A 19,187-nucleotide genomic window follows, 5' to 3' on the forward strand; every position below is an offset into this window, starting at 1 on the left:
TTATCTGTGTGTTTATGAAATCCTATTTCCTATAGTTTGCACATGTAACTTAAAACTAGCAGAAATCATATTTGCTAATCAGGTCAATTTCTACAACCTGCTTTTTGCCTTAGCAACATGAGTGTTGTGGTTTCATTCCTGCCGAGACTGTACATTTTAACCCCCACAGAAGGTTAAAAGGAGTTACCTAGATAAGGAGCCCACACTTACAAGGAGGGCAGTTTAACTCTGTGGAGGAAGTGAACAGTGTTCTTTATTTAGCTGAGGTGAAAGGAGGCTTTTGAGAGAGTTAGATTGCATTTGGGGGATTGAGCATCACATAGTCAGGTGGTCGTTTAATTCAATAGTATTGAACTGGTGTAATTCTTAAAGATTGTGTCAATGCTCCTGATTTTTTAAAATAAATTTATTTATTCATTTATTTATTTTTGGCTGCGTTGGGTCTTTGTTACTGAGCACAGACTTTCTCTAGTTGCGGTGAATGCGGGCTACTCTTGGTTGCGGTGCGCAGGCTTCTCATTGTGGTGGCTTCTCTTGTTGTGGAGCGCAGGCTCTAGGCTCACGGCCTTCAGTAGTTGTGGCGTGTGGGCTCAGTAGTTGTGGCAGGCGGGCTCTAGAGCACCGGCTCAGTAGTTGCACGCGGGCTTAGTTGCTCTGCGGCATGTGGGATCTTCCCAGACCAGGGCTCGAACCCTGGTGTCCTCTGCACTGGCAGGTGGATTCTTAACCACTGCGCGACCAGGGAAGTCCAATACTCCTGATTTTTGAGCACCGCCTTTAGAAACTTTGCTTTCTAATATTGTTTAAAGAAAACTGGTACTTATTGGCACCACCTATTGGCTAGACATATAGTATGTGGTCTTTTTGCTCACTTTTGGAATTTTGTAATTATTAAACCATGCTCTCTTTTTTATTCTTTTAGAGTTTTTAATTTTCAATTAATTTTACTTTCAGAAAAGTTGCAAGAATAGTACAAAGAATTCCTAATTTCTCAAAGGTTAACATTTTACTATAGTTGCTTATCCTTCTCTCTCTCTTTCTGTGCGCGCGCACGCACACACACACACACACACACACACATGCTTTATATATATGTATATATGTGTGTATAATTATATATCTGTGTATATTATATAGACTCTTTATATAGTAATTTAATATTACTTAATTGGTGTAATTCTTAAGGGTTGCATTAATGCCCCTGATGTTTATATATATATGTATATACATACACATACAGACACATATACATATATATACTTGTACATACATATATATCACACTTATATACATTTTTTCCCCACCTGAACTATTTGAGAACAAATTGCAGGAATTATTCCTCCTACCCCTGCTTACTCCGTGGCATGGCAATATAACCACAGTACAGTGATCAAAATCAGGAAGGTAACAGTGATGTAATACTCTTATCTAATCTGTAGATCTCATTCAGTTTTGGCAATTTTCTCAATGTCCTTTATAACAAAACAAACTCAAGCTGTGTTGCATGCAGTTGTCACACCTTTTTAGTTTCCTTTAAACCATTCTCTTTTAATGACAGTGAACAAAAAAGATATAGTTCAAAATATGATATTAAAATATGCTTTAAGATATTTGCAAAGCTGCATGCAGTACTTTAAAAAAAACAACACGCAAATTCAAACCCAAATTATAAGCTAATGGAAGTAGTGATTAGAGCCTAATTTTATTCTCTAAATTACTTATATTTTGCTAATTTAGATATAATCACTAGCAATACTGTTTGGAAGATTTCCTGTGTAGAAAAAATTTGCAGTTTATAACAAGTATTTCAGTAAATTAAAAGAATCAGATATTACATTACATTCATATGTGCTGTGCTCTCTATATATTTTTAAAAGTTAGTTTTAGGCAGTGGTTTACTATATGTTTCATGTCTTGAAAAAATTGCAAGTAAGTAATAATAGCTACAGTAGAAAGCAAACAAACAAACAACCGTTTTGACCTTGACATAATCCTCAGTGTATGCCACTGAAACGTTGATATCCCAAATCCGAAATAAAGATGGAAACTTTAAGGGGAAAATTCTCCTTTGTTAAAAAAGAAATGGCACTTCTCTCTGAGTGGTCTCATCCAGCTTTCACTATGTGCCAATGGTCCCTCTTCATCTCTCATTTCTGGCCAATAAATTTCTTTTCTGGTTGAGACTCAATGAAAGTAAATAACTTCAGATGTCACTTATGTTCCTTAGTTTGACATTCCATGACTTACTATGTATTACTTCAGTCATATTTTCTCAATAACTGTTAGCCATAGGCTAACCACTTCTTTAAAGAAAACATAAAAGCCTTCCCAAAACTTTGAAATAGCAGATTGTGGACCAGCAGTTAAAATCACAATATTATTTGCTCATACTTACCATACCTTTTACATGTTAGAAAGTAGGCATCCCAGTAGATAGGGTTACCTGTTCAAAAATCTCGAGGACATGATCTTCAGAAGGTTAAGCCTGTAGTTAGACCCTTTGATTAATCCTCCATGTTGTCAAAATTGCATCCTTTAAGAGTTAAGTATGTCAGCGAAAAAATTATCAATCTAAAAAGGGAATGGAGAGGACCTTCAAGATGGCAGAGGAGTAAGACATGGAGATCACCTTCCTCCACACAAATACATCAAAAATACATCTACATGTGGAACAGCTCCTACAGAACACCTACTGAATGCTGGCAGAAGACCTCAGACTTCCCAAAAGGCAAGAAACTCCCCACAAACGTGGCTGTGTGGTAGACACGGTCTTGGTGCCCCAGCTGAGTGTCAGGATTGGGCCTCTGAGGTGGGAGAGCCGAGTTCAGGACATAGGACACCAGAGACCTCCCGGCCCCACGTAATATCAATCGGTGAGAGCTCTCCCAGAAATCTCAGTCTCAACGCAAAGACCCAGCTCCACTCAACAATCAGCAAGCTCCAGTGCTGGACACCCCAGGCTGAACAACTAGCAAGACAGGAACATAGCCCCACCCATTAGCAGAAAGGCTGCCTAAAATCATACTAAGTTCATAGACAGCCCAAAACACACCACTAGATGTGGTCCTGCCCACCAGAAAGACAAGATCCAGCCTCATCCACCAGAACACAGGCACCAGTCTCCTCCACCAGGAAGCCTACACAACCCACTGAACCAACCTTACCCACTGAGGGCAGACACCAAAAACAACAGGAACTACGAACCTGCAGCCTGCGAAAAGGAGACCCCAAACACAGTAAGTTAAGCAAAATGAGAAGACAGAGAAACAGCAGATGAAGGAGCAAGGTAAAAACCCTCCAGACCAAACAAATGAAGAGAAAATAGGCAGTCTACCTGATAAAGAATTCAGAGTAATGATAGTAAAGATGATCCAGAATCTCAGAAATAGAATGGAGACAATACAAGAAACGTTTAACAAGGACCTAGGAGAACTGAAGAGCAAGCAAACAATGATGAACAACACAATACATGAAATTAAAAATTCTCTAGAAGGAATCAATAGCAGAATAACTGAGGCAGAAGAACAGATAAGTGACCTAGAAGATAAAATAGTGGAAATAATTACCACAGAGCAGAATACAGAAAAAAGAATGAAAAGAATTGAGGACAGTCTCAGAGAACTCTGGGACAACATTAAACGCACCAACATTCAAGTTATAGGGGCCCCAGAAGAAGAAGAGAAAAAGGAAGGGACTGGGAAAATATTTGAAGAGATTATAGTTGAAAACTACCCTAATAGGGGAAAGGAAATAGTCAATCAAGTCCAGGAAGTGCAGAGAGTCCCATACAGCATAAATCCAAGGAGAAACACTCCAAGACACATATTAATCAAACTATCAAAAATTAAATACAAAGAAAAAATACTAAAAGCAGCGAGGAAAAAGCAACAAATAACATACAAGGGATTCCCCATAAGGTGAACAGCTGATCCTTCAGCAGAAACTCTGCAAGCCAGAAGGGAGTGGCAGGACATATTTAAAGTGATGAAAGGTAAAAACCTACAACCAAGATTACTCTACCCAGCAAAGATCTCATTCAGATTCGATGGAGAAATTAGAACCTTTACAGACAGGCAAAAGCTAAGAGAATTCAGCACCACGAAACCAGCTTTACAACAAATGCTAAAGGAACTTCTCTATGCAGGAAACACAAGAAGAGGAAAAGACCTACAATAACAAACCCAAAACAATTAAGAAAATGGTAATAGGAACATACATATCAATAATTACCTTAAATGTAAATTGATTAAATGCTCCAACCAAAAGACACAGACTGGCTGAATGGATACAAAAACAAGACCCACACATATGCTATCTACAAGAGACCCACTTCAGACCTAGGGACATATACAGACTGAAAGTGAGGGGATGGAAGAAGATGTTCCATGCAAATGGAAATCAAAAGAAAGCTACAGTAGCAATTCTCATATCAGACAATATAGACTTTAAAAGACTATTACAAGAGACAAAGAAGGACACTACATAATGATCAAGCGACCAATCCAAGAAGATATAACAATTGTAAATATTTGTGCACCCAACATAGGTGCACCTCAATACATGCAAATACTAACAGCCATAAAAGGGGAATCAACAGTAACACAATCATAGTAGGGGACTTTAAGCCCCCACTTTAACCAATGGACAGATTAACCAAGATGAAAAATAAGGAGACACAAGCTTTAAATGATACATTAAACAAGATGGACTTAATTGATATTTATAGGACATTCCATCCAAAAACCACAGAATACAGTTTATTCTCACGTGCTCATGGAACATTCTCCAGGATAGATCATATATTGGGCCAAAGATCAAGCCTTGGTAATGGCCACAAATCAAGCCATGGTAAATTCAAGAAAATTGAAATTGTATCAAGTATCTTTTCCAACCACAACGCTATGAAACTAGATATCAATTACGGGAAAAGAGCTGTAAAAAATACAAACACATGGACGCTAAACAATACGCTCCTACATAACCAAGAGGTCACTGAACAAATCAAAGAGGAAATTAAAAAATACCTAGAAACAATGGACAATGAAAACACGATGGCCCAAAACCTATGGCATGCAACAAAAGCAGTTCAAATAGAGAAGTTTGTAGCAATACAGTCCTGCCTCAAGAAACGAGAAACATCTCAAAAAAAAAACCTAAACTTACACCTAAAGCAATTAGAGAAAGAAGAACAACAACAAAAAAAAAACCCCAATGTTAGCAGAAGGAAAGAAATCATAAGGATCAGGTCAGAAATAAATGAAACCGAAATGAAGGAAATGACAGGCAAGGTCAATGAAACTAAAAGCTAATTCTTTGAGAAGATAAACAAAATTGATAAACCATTAGCCAGACTCATCAAGAAAAAAAGGGAGAAGACTCAAATCAATAGAATTAGAAAGGAAAAGGGAGAAGTAACGAAACTGCAGAAATACAAAGGATCATGAGAGATTACTGCAAGCAACTCTATGCCAATAAAATGGACAACCTCGAAGAAATGGACAAATTCTTAGAAAAGCACAGCATTCCGAGACTGAACCAGGAAGAAACAGAAAATATAAACAAACCAATCACAAGCACTGAAATTGAGACTGTGATTAAAAACCTTCCAACAAACAAAAGCCCAGGACCAGATGGCTTCACAGGCGAATTCTATCAAGCATTTAGAGAAGAGCTAACACCTATCCTTCTCAAACTCTTCCAAAATATAGCAGAGGGAGGAACACCCCCAAACTCATTCTCTGAGGCCACCATCACCCTGATACCAAAACCAGACAAAGATGCCACAAAAAGAATACTACAGACCAATATCACTGTTGAACATAAATTCAAAAATCCTCAACAAAATATTAGCAAACAGAATCCAACAGCACATTAAAAGGATCATACACCATGATCAAGTGGGGTTTATCCCAGGAATACAAGGATTCTTCAACATATGCAAATCAATCAATGTGATACACCATATTAACAAATTGAAGGAGAAAAACCATATGATCATCTCATTACATGCAGAAAAAGCTTTTGACAAAATACAACACTTATTTATAATAAAAACCCTCCAGAAAGTAGGCATAGAGGGAACTTTCCTCAACATAATAAAGGCCATATATGACAAACCCACAGCCAACATCGTTCTTAATGGTGAAAAACTGAAACCATTTCCACTAGCATCAGGAACAGGACAAGGCTGCCCACTCTCACCACTATTATTCAACATAGTTTTGGAAGTTTTAACCACAGCAATCAGAGAAGAACAAGAAATAAAAGAAATCCAAATCAGAAAAGAAGAAGTAAAACTGTTACTGTTTGCAGATGACATGATACTGTACATAGAGAATCCTAATGATGCTACCAGAAAACTACTAGAGCTAATCAGTGAATTTGGTAAAGTAGCAGGACACAAAATTAATGCACAGAAATATCTTGCATTCCTACACACTAATGATGAAAAACCTGAAAGAGAAATTAAGGAAATACTCCCATTTACCATTGCAACAAAAAGAATAAAATACCTAGGAATAAACCTACCTAAGGAGACAAAAGACATCTACGCAGAAAACTATAAGACACTGATGAAAGAAATTAAAGATGATACAAACAGATGGAGAGATATACCATGTTCTTGGATTGGAAGAATCAGCACTGTGAAAATGACTCTACTACCCAAAGCAATCTACAGATTCAATGCAATCCCTATCAAACTACCACTGGCATTTTTCACAGAACTAGAGCAAAAAATTTCACAATTAGTATGGAAACAAAAGACCCCAAATAGCCAAAGCAATCTTGAGAAAGAAAAACGGAGCTGGAAGAATCAAGCTCCCTGACTTCAGACTATACTACAAAGTTACAGTAATCAAGACAATATGGTACTGGCAGAAAACAGAAATATCAATCAATGGAACAGGATAGCAAGCCCAGAGATAAACCCACGCATCTGTGGTCAACTAATCTATGACAAAGGAGACAAGGATATACAATGGAGAAAATACAGTCTCTTCAATAAGTGGTGCTGGGCAAACTGGACAGCTACATGTAAAAGAATGCAATTAGAACACTGCCTAACACCATACACAAAAATAAGATTAAGGACTTAAATATAAGGCCAGTCTCTATAAAACTCTTAGAGGAAAACATAGGCAGAATGCTGTTTGACATAAATCACAGCAGGATCCTTTTTGACCCACCTCCTAGAGTAATGGAAATAAAAATAAACAAATGGGACCTAATGAAACTTAAAAGCTTTTGCACAGTGAAGGAAACCATAAACAAGATGAAAAGACAGCCCTCAGAATGGGAGGAAATATTTTCAGATGAAGCAACTGACAAAGAATTAATCTCCAAAATATACTAGCAGCTCATGAAGCTCAATATCGAAAAAAACAAACAACCCAATCCAAAAATGGGTAGAAGACCTAAATAGACATTTCTCCAAAGAAGATATACAGATTGCCAACAAACACATGAGAAAGGATGCTCAACATCACTAATCATTAGAGAAATGCAAATCGAAACTACAATGAGGAATCACCAGTCAGAATGGCCATCATCAAAAAATCTACAAACAATAAATGCTGGAGAGGGTGTGGAGAAAAGGGAACCCTCTTGCACTGTTGGTGGGAATGTAAATTGATACAGCCACTATGGAGAACAGTATGGAGGTTCCTTAAAAAACTAAAAATAGAACTACCATATGATCCAGCAATCCCACTACTGGGCATATACCCTGAGAAAACCATAATTCAAAAAGAGTCATGTACCACAATGTTCACTGCAGCACTTAAATGTCCATCGACCGATGAATGAATAAAAAAGATGTGGCACATATATACAATGGAATATTACTCAGCCATAAAATGAAACAAAATTGAATTATTTGTAGTGAGGTGGATGGACCTAGAGTCTGTCATACAGAGTGAAGTAAGTCAGAAAGAGAAAAATACTGTATGCTAACATGTATATATAGAATCAAAAAAAAAAAAGTGTTTCTGAAGAACATAGGGGCAGGACAGGAATAAAGAGACAGACGTAGAGAATGGACTTGAGGACATGGGGAGGGGGAAGGGTAAGCTGGGAGGAAGTCAGAGAGTGGCATTTACATATATACATTACCAAATGTAAAACAGATAGCTAATGGGAAGTAGCCACATAGCACAGGGAGTTCAGCTCGGTGCTTTGTGGCCACCTAGAGGGGTGGGATAGGGAGGGGATATGTATGCGTATAGCTGATTCACTTTATTATACAGCCGCAACTAACACAACAATGTAAAGCAATTATACTCCAATAAAGATGTTAAAAAATACTAATCATAAAAAAATAAAAAAGAAATGGAAAATTTTATTTGGGCCAACCTGAGGATTATAACCCAGGAGACAGTCTCTCAGAGAGTTCTGAGTACTGTTCTGAAGAGGTAAAGGGAGAGGCCAGTATGTAAGTGATATATTACATATTTATCTATCTATCTATATATACACACATATATATATCAGTGTATATATGCACTATACATATTGCATATACCCCTTGACAAATGGGTATATGCAATTAAGCATCTTGGTAGAAGGTTACTGCTGCTCTTGAGGTAATGATATCTTAGTCAATGGCCCTTTTCTAAGTATGGGAAGATGCAAGAAATTGGGTTCATAAAATTTTCTCCTGAAAATATCTAACTCTGTGAAGGCCAGTTCTGCTAGTTTTCCCAGAGCACAGAGTACCTCATCTTTATCTTCACCCTGTGCTGTAGGTCAGCAACTGCAGTGGCTAATGACTTGATTATTGTAGAACAGGATGGTGGGCAACATTCTTTATTTTATAATTCTTTCCCTTTCAGTCTTAATTTCAACCAAGGTTTGGGGAGCATTTTGTGACCAGTTTGTCCCACAGTGCTAGGAATGCTCATTCCCAGGAAAGGCGAAGATTTTGTTGATGGGCCACTCTGTGTATTATTACTGGTCTAGGTCCTGTTAACAGTAGCAAAAATCCTCTTGACCGCCTGTCTTACTAGTCTGTTGTGGTCCAAGACATGGTTCCCTCTTGTTGCGTCTTCCCATGTCTATCGTTACACTATTTCATTCCTTCATCTTATGGGACTATATGTTTAGTCAATTGTTTCAGGTCTCCTAATCATCACTAATTTTATCTGAGGCTCAGTCATGCATTTGGTAATGCAAGAAACAATAATCTTGTGAAATAGACATAATAGAAGTAGGATAGCTAGTAACATTAATAAGATCGTTAGTAAGTATTTAAGCTAAGAATTTCAATTAGGTTCAGCCCAGGTTGTCTGACCAGTTTGTTCTTCACCAATTGCTCTCTTTAAAAGAAATAATATATTGGCACTATACATAAAATTCACCAAAGATATCTACACACACAAGGCGAGTCTTGGGTACCTTACAGGATTGAGAAGGGAATGTTATCTTCTAAGGAGTTACATGGCTGGCACCAGAAGAAGAAAAATTGATCTTCATGGTTGAACAGGTATTTCTGCCATTGGGGAGGTCTTGTTAACACATAATGCAGATGCAAAGTGCAAGATAGAGGGGAGGGCAGAAGCCCAAAAGGGCAGAGAAAAATTTTATATTTAAAGTTTTCTTGTCTTGCCTTAAAATATGAATTTTTATTTCATCAAGCAGTTAAAATGGTCAGCAATAGGCATATTCACAAATTGAATAATACTGGCTGAAAATCAGAAATCAAGGTATGATTCTTTAGAAAGGAGAGTAATTTTTTTTAACTTTAAATTGGCTTTTAAAGTGCATCAGTAAGAGGAGATCCATCTCCAAATTTGAGCAGTAGCAACATTAATTACATAAGTGTCTAGGTTTTCAATATGAAAATGTTAAAGGTCTTTTAAAAAAATTTTTCTTTTATTGGGGTATAGTTGTTTTACAATGTTGTGTTTCTACTGTACAACAAAGTGAAGTAGAGTTCCCTGTGCTATACAGCAGGTTCTTATTAGTTATCTCTTTTATACATATTATTGTATATATGTCAATCCCTATCTCCCAATTCATCCCACTCCCTGCCCCGGCTTTCCCCCTTTGGTGTCCATATGTCTGTTCTCTACATCTGTGTTTCTATTTCTGCCTTGCAGACCAGTTCATCTATACCATTTTTTTAGGTTCCACATATATGTGTTAATATATGATATAGAATTATGCCATAGATTTAGTGGAAAACAGTTTAATGGTAGTGGAGTTTAAAGAAGTTCGAATAAGATTAACTCCATTATTAAAATGATCATGGGGAAGGTGATGATGCTGGTAGTATTTATGATTTTTGACTTTGCTGCAGAGTTCATAGATCATAGAGATTTTGTACAAAAGGAGGAGGAAGCCAATGCTGGGAGGATGGCCTTAGTCACACCATGTAAGTCACCAAACATCTTTTTTAGACTAAAACACTTCTGAGGCTATCTGCCAAACTGTATTTTTTTTAAAAAAAGCAAATATGTTCCATGCATTTGAACGCTTATAGTTGGAAAACCTCTGGCGATGGAAAACTTCGTTCTTTGTAAACTGATGCTGTATTTACATATATTGAGACATGGAACATATCCATAAAGTTGTGTAATTCTCTATAAAATGCATTCTTATATCCCAGTTCTTAGTTTGTTAGATCAGATCCTTAAGAATTATTTTAAATGCCTTTGTTTAACCAAAAAGAAAGAAAGAAAGAAAAATGTTAAAGAACACTTGTCCTTTGGGTAATCTGGTCCTGCTGGAGAGAGGCTTTGAGCAGCTTGGTGCCCTCCTTCATATAATGAACACACATTTCAGTAGGCCTAGAGTGCTGTCACAGCTCACACTTTATTTCTTCATCTAACCTGGCCCATTTCTACACTCTCATCTCTTCCTAATGCTTCTGGGTTTTCCTCAGTTGACTCATTTTCCAACTGTCTTGTCTCACTTGAACCACTCCTAACAGACATTTGGCTTCCTTTCTTCCCTCTGTTCCAGAGACCCTCAGACCCTGTCTCTGACCTCCCTGTATAAACACCTCGCCTCATCCCTTCAGGATTTTACTGTTTGATGCAGCCAGGATGTACCCCTGAAAGTTATATATGCTTCTGGTGTTTTATTTTAGAAGTCAATTACCTTGCCTTATAGACACAATATAGAATATTCTAGTACCCAAAGCAAAAATCAGATGACAGATTTTGTAAATCAAGCACATAGAAGGCAATAGAAGTAAAAATTCTTGCTCTGATAATAATGAGGTCTTAGGATGTAAGAAAAGAACAAATTTTACTGAAGATGAATTTATGATAGACTCTAATAATATCACCTTTAGGACGTTTTGCTGACGCCTCACGACGTTAGTAATTTTGTGGTTCAGGTTTAGAAGTCCTAGCAGTTACACATTTTACCCTTAGCCCCCTACCTTCCAAACACAAAGTATGCAAGTACTGTCAAGAAATAGTGTTTTTAGAGTTTTGCCCCAGAACAGCAGCACAAGGAGCTGCATGAAACCGCTCAAAATTAGAACAACTGTAACTGGTGAAGATCTTTTTTTTTTTTTTTTTTTTTTTTTTTTGCGGTATGCGGGCCTCTCACCGTTGTGGCCTCTCCCGTTGCGGAAAACAGGCTCCGGACGCGCAGGCTCAGCGGCCATGGCTCACGGGCCCAGATGCTCCACGGCATGTGGGATCTTCCCAGACTGGGGCACGAACCTGTGTCCCCTGCATCAGCAGGCGGACTCTCAACCACTGTGCCACCAGGGAAGCCCAAAGATCATATTTTTAAAAAGCATTAAAGTCTGAAAAAATTTTTAAGCGCATACAGCAAATGAAGAAATACTTATTCAAGAATAATACTAAATCTTATGCTCATTTCGGCAGCACATATACTAAAAATTGGAACGATACAGAGAAGATTAGCATGGCCCCTGCACAAGGATGACACGCAAATTCGTGAAGCGTTCCATATTTTTGGGATATATGTACATGTATAGCTGATTCACTGTGTTATAAAGCAGAAACTAACACACCACTGTAAAGCAATTTTACTCCAATAAAAATGTTAAAAACAACAAAAAAGAATAATACCAAATCTTGATAAGAACAGAGAGAGTGGGTGACACTTGTGTCACAGCCCACTTCCTCCCTTCCACCTGCCCCTGCTCAGTGTGATGGAAGTTCTCCTCTAGGCACTTGTGGCCAAGAAGATGGGGCTGCTTCTCCCCTCAGCTCTCAATCAAGGGCTACTGTATCTGACCAAAAGCTGAAGGCCTCCAGTGTTTCTCATCTCCATTAGGTCTGAGTTGCAGAGGCTGAATTCCTGGCAAAAGTGGCTAAGAGTTTGGGGGCTCCCTTCTACCACCCCACCCCACTCATAGGGCAGGGGCTCCATCGTAGACATAGCAAGCCAAGAATATGGGGGCATCAATTGACCTTGCCCCAGCTCACATACTGGGTAGAGGTTCCACAGGAGGAGACCAGAGGTTACTGGCCCAGCCTAGCACTGGCTCATAAATCAGAGGTGTCACTCTAAAGAATGGACCCACATCCAGCTCTGGAGCAGTGGGTCAGAGACTTGGCCCAGGAAAGAGGCCATGTATAAAGAGAGAAAACTCACAAGCTCTGCCGAACGAAAATGATTTTATTTGAAACAGAGCCTGCAGAAATTTAAGCCTACAGGAACTCTTGAAAACAGTGGAGATTTTGGGGGGAAAAGTGTTTTTTCTCAGAAAAGAAAGAAAACAAAAATGAACAGAACCTCAGAAAAATCCCACCAGGCACACCAACATGTATAAAATTAGACTACCAGAAGGAAAGGAGAGAGAGAAAGGAGCAGGAAATATATTTTTTTAAATATTGACGAAAAACTTTCCAAATTTGATGAAAACGTTAATCTACACATCCAAGAAGCTCAATGACTCATCAGTGTCACTCTTCCTCTTTCCAATCCCGTTTTCCAGGCAACCCTAAGAATACTTTCTTAAAACACAAATTGGATCATGTTTCCTTTACTTAAAATTCTCCAATGGCTTCTTGTTGCATTTAGAATAAGAATAATTAATTATGGCTCCTGTGACTGCTGCTTATATTTCCTGCCTCCCTTCCAGCCTCATTTGACTCCTCTTGCTTCAGACACAGTGGCCTTCCTCCACTTTCTCCGTCACCCCAAGCTCTTTCCTGTTGTAGGACCTTTGCACGGGCTCTTTTCTCTTCCTGGTGCATCGTCTCCCCATCTTTTTTTTTATCCCTTACTAAACTGTTTTCATTTATTTATTTATTTACATCTTTTTTTTTTTTTTTTTTCGGTACGCGGGCCTCTCACTGTTGTGGCCTCTCCCGCTGCGGAGCAGAGGCTCCTAACACGCAGGCTCAGCGGCCATGGCTCATGGGCCCAGCCGCTCCGTGGCATGTGGGATCTTCCCGGACCGGGGCACGAACCCATGTCCCCTGCATCGGCAGGCAGACTCTCAACCACTGCGCCACCAGGGAAGCCCTATTTATTACATCTTTATTGGAGTATAAATGCTTTACAATGGTGTGTTAGTTTCTGCTTTATAACAAAGTGAATCAGTTATACATATACATATGTTCCCATATCTCTTCCCTCTTGTGTCTCCCTCCCTCCCACCCTCCCTATCCCACCCCTCTAGGTGGTCACAAAGCACCGAGCTGATCTCCCTGTGCTATGCAGCTGCTTCCCACTAGCTACCTATTTTACGTTTGGTAGTGTATATATGTCCATGCCACTCTCTCACTTTATCACAGCTTACCCTTCCCCCTCCCCATATCCTCAAGTCTGTTCTCTAGTAGGTCTGTGTCTTTACTCCTGTCTTACCCTTAGGTTCTTCATGACATTTTTTTTTTCTTAAATTCCATACATATGTGTTAGCATACAGTATTTGTCTTTTTCTTTCTGACTTACTTCACTCTGTATGACAGACTCTGGGTCCACCCACCTCATTACAAATAGCTCAATTTCGTTTCTTTTTATGGCTGAGTAATATTCCATTGTATATATGTGCCACATCTTCTTTATCCATTCATCCAATGATGGACACTTAGGTTGTTCCCATCTCCTGGCTATTGTAAATAGAGCTGTAATGAACATTTTGGTACATGACTCTTTTTGAATTATGGTTTTCTCAGGGTATATGCCCAGTAGTGGGATTGCTGGGTCATATGGTAGTTCTATTTGTAGTTTTTTGAGGAACCTCCATACTGTTCTCCATAGTGGCTGTACCAATTTACATTCCCACCAGCAGTGCAAGAGTGTTCCCTTTTCTCCACACCCTCTCCATCATTTATTGTTTCTAGATTTTTTGATGATGGCCATTCTGACTGGTGTGAGATGATATCTCATTGTAGTTTTGATTTGCATTTCTCTAATGATTAATGATGCTGAGCATTCTTTCATGTGTTTGTTGGCAGTCTGTATATCTTCTTTGGAGAAATGTGTATTTAGGTCTTCTGCCCATTTTTGGATTGGGTTGTTTGTGTTTTTGTTATTGAGCTGCATGAGCTGCTTGTAAATTTTGGAGATTAATCCTTTGTCAGTTGCTTCATTTGCAAATATTTTCTCCCATTCTGAGGGTTGCCTTTTGGTCTTGTTTATGGTTTCCTTTGCTGTGCAAAACCTTTGTAGTTTCATTAGGTCCCATTTGTTTATTTTTGTTTTTATTTCCATTTCACTAGGAGGTGGGTCAAAAAGGATCTTGCTGTGATTTATGTCATAGAGAGTTCTGCCTATGTTTTCCTCTAAGAGTTTGATAGTTTCTGGCCTTACATTTAGGTCTTTAATCCATTTTGAGCTTATTTTTGTGTATGGTGTTAGGGAGTGATCTAATCTCATACTTTTACATGTAGCTGTCCAGTTTTCCCAGCACCACTTATTGAAGAGGCTGTCCTTTCTCCACTATACATTCCTGCCTCCTTTATCAAAAATAAGGTGACCATATGTGCGTGGGTTTATGTCTGGTCTTTCTATCCTGTTCCATTGATCTATCTTTCTGTTTTTATACCAGTACCATACTGTCTTGATTACTGTAGCTTTGTAGTATAGTCTGCAGTCAGGGAGCCTGATTCCCCCAGCTCCATTTTTCGTTCTCAAGACTGCTTTGGCTATTCGGGGTCTTTTGTGTTTCCATACAAATTGTGAAATTTTTTGTTCTAGTTCTATGAAAAATGCCAGTGGTAGTTTGATAGGGATTGCATTGAATCTGTAGATTGCTTTGGGTAGTAGAGTCATTTTCACAATGTTGATTCTTCCAATGCAAGAACATGGTATATCTCTCCATCTATTTGTATCACGTTTAATTTCTTTCATCAGTGTCTTATAATTTTCTGCATATAGGTCATTTGTCTCCTTAGGTAGGTTTCTTCCTAGATATTTTATTCTTTTTGTTGCAATGGTAAATGGGAGTGATTTCTTGATTTCGCTTTCAGATTTTTCATCATTAGTGTGTAGGAATGCCAGAGATTTCTGTGCATTAATTTTGTATCCTGCTACTTTACCAAATTCATTGATTAGCTCTAGTAGTTTTCTGGTAGGATCTTTAGGATTCTCTATGTATAGTATCATGTCATCTGCAAACGGTGACAGCTTTACTTCTTCTTTTCTGATTTGGATTCCTTTTATTTCCTTTTTTTCTCTGATTGCTGTGGCTTAACTTCCTAAACTATATTGAATAAGAGTGGTGAGAGTGGGCAACCTTGTTTTGTTCCTGATCTTAGCGGAAATGCTTTCAGTTTTTCACCATTGAGGACCATGTTGGCTGTGGGTTTTTCATATATGGCCTTTATTATTGAGGAAAGTTCCCTCTGTGCCTACTTTCTGGAGGGTTTTTATCATAAATGGGTGTTGAATTTTGTCTAAAGCTTTCTCTGCATCTATTGAGATGATCATATGGTTTTTCTCCTTCAGTTTGTTAATATGGTGTATCACATTGATTGATTTGCGTATATTGAAGAATCCTTGCATTCCTGGAATAAACCCCATTTGATCATGGTGTATGATCCTTTTAATGTGCTGTTGGATTCTGTTTGCTAGTATTTTGTAGAGGATTTTTGCATCTATGTTCATCAGTGATATTGGCCTGTAGTTTTCTTTCTTTGTGACATCCTTGTCTGGTTTTGGTATCAGGGTGATGGTGGCCTTGTAGAATGAGTTTGGGAGTGTTCCTCCCTCTGCTGTATTTTGGAAGAGTTTGAGAAGGATAGGTGTTAGCTCTTCTCTAAATGTTTGATAGAATTCGCCTGTGAAACCATCTGGTCCTGGGCTTTTGTTTGTTGGAAGATTTTTAATCACAGTTTCAATTTCAGTGCTTGTGATTGGTCTGTTCATATTTTCTATTTCTTCCTGATTCAGTCTTGGCAGGTTGTGCATTTCTAAGAATTTGTTCATTTCTTCCAGGTTGTCCTTTTTATTGGCATAGAGTTGCTTGTAGTAATCTCTCATGATCTTTTGTATTTCTGCTGTGTCAGTTGTTACTTCTCCTTTTTCGTTTCTAATTCTATTGATTTGGGTCTTCTCCCTTTTTTTCTTGATGAGTCTGGCTAATGGTTTATCAATTTTGTTTATCTTCTCAAAGAACCAGCTTTTAGTTTTTTTGATCTTTGCTATCGTTTCCTTCATTTCTTTTTCATTTATTTCTGATCTGATCTTTATGATTTCTTTCTTTCTGCTAACTTTGGGGTTTTTTCTTCTTCTTTCTCTAATTGCTTTAGGTGCAAGGTTAGGTTATTTATTCGAGCTGTTTCCTATTACTTAAGGTAGGATTGTATTGATATAAATTTCCCTCTTAGAACTGCTTTTGCTGCATCCCATAGGTTTTGGGTCGTCATGTCGCCATTGTCATTTGTTTCTAGGTATTTTTTCATTTCCTGTTTGACTTCTTCAGTGATCACTTCGTTATTAAGTAGTGTACTGTTTATCCTCCATGTGTTTGTATTTTTTACAGATCTTTTCCTGTAATTGATATCTAGTCTCATAGCATTGTTGTTGGAAAAGATACTTGATACAATTTCAGTTTTCTTGAATTTACCAAGGCTTTATTTGTGACCCAAGATATGATCTGTCCTGGGGAATGTTCTATGAGCACTTGAGAAAAATGTGTATTCTCTTGTTTTTGGATGGAATGTCCTATAAATATCAATTAAGTCCATCTTGTTTAATGTATCATTTAAAGCTCATGTTTCCTTATTTATTTTCATTTTGGGTGATCTGTCCATTGGTGAAAGTGGGGTGTTAAAGTCTCCTACTATGAATGTGTTACTGTCGATTTCCCCTTTTATGGCTGTTAGTATTTGCCTTATGTATTGAGGTGCTCCTATGTTAGGTGCATAAATATTTACAATTGTTATATCTTCTTCTTGGATCGATCCCTTTATCATTATGTAGTGTCCTTCTTTGTCTGTTCTAATAGTCTTTATTTTAAAGTCTGTTTTGTCTGATATGAGAATTGCTACTCCAGCTTTCTTTTGGTTTCCCTTTGCATGGAATATCTTTTTCCATCCCCTCACTTTCAGTCTGTATGTGTCTCTAGGTCTGAAGTGGGTCTCTTGTAGACAGCATATATATGGGTCTTGTTTTTGTATCCATTCAGCCAGTCTGTGTCTTTTTGTGGGGGCATTTAATCCATTTACATTTAAGGTTATTATTGATATGTATGTTCCTATTCCCATTTTCTTTATTGTTTTGGGTTTGATATTATAGGCCCTTTCCTCCTCTTGTGTTTCTTGCCTAGGGAAGATCCTTTAGCATTTGTTGTAAAGCTGGTTTGGTAGTGCTGAACTCTCTCAGCTTTTGCTTGTCTGTAAAGGTTTTAATTTCTCCATGAAATCTGAATGATATCCTTGCTGGGTAGAGTAATCTTGGTTGTAAGTTTTTCTCCTTCATCACTTTAAATATGTCCTGCCAGTCCCTTCTGGCTTTCAGAGTTTCTGCTGAAAGATCAGCTGTTAACCTTATGGGGATTCCCTTGTGTGTTATTTGTTGTTTTTCCCTTGCTGCTTTTAATATGATTTCTTTGTATTTAATTTTTGACAGTTTGATTAATATGTGTCTTGGCCTATTTCTCCTTGGATTTATCCTGTATGGGATTCTCTGTGTTTCCTGGACTTGATTAACTATTTCCCATATTAGGGAAGTTTTCAACTATAATCTCTTCAAAGATTTTCTCAGTCCCTTTCTTTTTCTCTTCTTCTGGGACCCCTATAATTCGAATGTTGGTGTGTGTAATGTTGTCCCAGAGGTCTCTGAGACTGTCCTCAGTTCTTTTCATTCTTTTTTCTTTATTCTGCTCTGCAGTAGTTATTTCCACTGTTTTATCTTCCAGGTCACTTATCCGTTCTTCTGCCTCAGTTATTCTGCTGTTGATCCCTTCTAGAGTATCTTTAATTTCATTTATTGTGTTGTTCATCATGCTTGTTTCATCTTTAGTTCTTCTAGGTCCTCGTTAAATGTTCCTTGCATTTTCTCTATTGTATTTCCAAGTTTTCGGATCATATTTACTATCATTGTTCTGAATTCTTTTTCAGGTAGACTGCCTATTTCCTCTACATTTGTTAGGTCTGGTGGGTTTTTATCTTGCTCCTTCATCTGCTGTGTGTTTTTCTGTCTTCTCATTTTGCTTATCTTACTGTGTTTGGGGTCTCCTTTTTGCAGGCTGCAGTTTCGTTGTTCCTGTTGTTTTTGGTGTCTGTCCCCAGTGGCTAAAGTTGGTTCAGTGGGTTGTCTAGGGTTCCTGGTGGAGGGGACTAATGCCTGTGTTCTCGTGCATGAGGCTGGATTTTGTCTTTCAGGTCCACGTCTGGTGGTGTGTTTTGGGGTGTCTGTGGACTTATTATGGTTTTAGGCAGCCTCTCTGCTGATGGGTGGCGTTGTGTTCCTGTCTTGCTAGTTGTTTGGCATAGGGTGTCCAGCACTGTAGCTTGCTGGTCGTTGAGTAAAGCTGGGTGCTGGTGTTTAGATGGAAATCTCTGGGAGATTTTTGCCGTTTGATATTACGTGGAGCTGGGAGGTCTCTTGTGGACCAGTGTCCTGAAGTTGGCTCTCCCACCTCAGAGGCACAGCACTGACTCCTGGCTGCAGCACCAAGAGCCTTTCATCCACACGGCTCAGAATAAAAGGGAGAAAAAGTAGAAAGAAAGAAGGAAAGAAAGAAAGGAAGGAAGGAAGAAAGGAAGGAAGGAAGGAAGAAGGAAAGAAAGAAAGAGGATAAAAGAAAA

General features: G+C 38.3%; 1 protein-coding gene and 1 non-coding gene across 16 annotated transcripts in view; both read left to right on the forward strand.

Moving 5' to 3' along the window:
• DOCK4 (dedicator of cytokinesis 4) overlaps positions 1-19,187 on the forward strand; it is a 480,689-nt gene that overhangs the window by 271,027 nt on the left and 190,475 nt on the right. The window lies entirely within an intron of this gene.
• On the forward strand, positions 11,828-11,935 carry LOC115801742 (U6 spliceosomal RNA). Its single transcript, XR_004022083.1, has one exon. It is a non-coding gene; the product is annotated as a U6 spliceosomal RNA (small nuclear RNA).

This window comes from Delphinapterus leucas, chromosome 9 (assembly GCF_059928025.1).
Source record: "Delphinapterus leucas isolate spDelLeu-1000000601 "Yukka" chromosome 9, BTC_Dleu_Yukka2, whole genome shotgun sequence".
Taxonomy (NCBI): Eukaryota; Metazoa; Chordata; class Mammalia; order Artiodactyla; family Monodontidae; genus Delphinapterus; species Delphinapterus leucas.